The following is an 847-nucleotide window of genomic DNA, read 5'->3' on the forward strand; positions in this document are numbered from 1 at the left end:
CGCAGGGGGCCGTCACTCTGGCCCCAGCCATCAGGGGGCCCGCCCGCAGGCCTGCATCCTGCGCCTGGGTGACTCAGAGGCCCGGGGCCACCCTGCCCCTCCGCCTCCAGCCCGCAGCCAGGCCGCGGCGCACCTCACCAACGCCGCAGGGAACCCCACACTGTCCCGGGCTGGCGAGGCCCTGCCCAGGGCTTTCCTGTGAGTGAGGGTCCCCCACGCCCCACGCGGGCTGTATTGAGCAGTGACGTGCACGCCCGGCTGGGAAGCTGGGTGAAGGGCAGCAGCGGGCACAGGAAGCAGAGATTCGGGTTGGGAGCCCCAAGAGCACCCAGGTGGGGCCACAGGATCTCCCTGCGTGACCTGCGGCCTGGACCTGCTACCAAAGCCCCAGGGACGAAGCGATGGCCCCAGGGTGTCGAGTGTGAATGCCGGCGCCACCCACGCCCATCACACCTGAGACGCTGGACACGGCCCCCAGGTCAGGGACACCAGGGCCCTGTCCCTCCTGGACCCTCCCCTCCACTCGCTGTGCCGCCCTCACACCCCTGCCACTCCTGCTCCACTCATTCTGCTGAGAAACAGGTGCTGGGGGCAGCAGCTCTGGCCTCACTTCGCCCTGCTCTCCCTCTCCCGCAGCCACCGCCTCCCGGCCCTCCTCACTGCCTCTCCCTGGGCCACAGCCCAGCAGGCTCCATGCAGCACCAATAAAACTCCTGGGGTCCCAGTAATGGGGTCCACGGTCCCCACAGCCTCGGCCCAGCAGCAGGCCCTCTGGACGCCTGGCCCTGACCCCACGTGTGCCATGGAGCCCGGGGCCGAGGGGCCCCTCTTCTCCGCCGCTCCCGGC

Source organism: Myotis davidii, unplaced genomic scaffold, assembly GCF_000327345.1.
Source record: "Myotis davidii unplaced genomic scaffold, ASM32734v1 scaffold472, whole genome shotgun sequence".
Lineage (NCBI taxonomy): Eukaryota > Metazoa > Chordata > Mammalia > Chiroptera > Vespertilionidae > Myotis > Myotis davidii.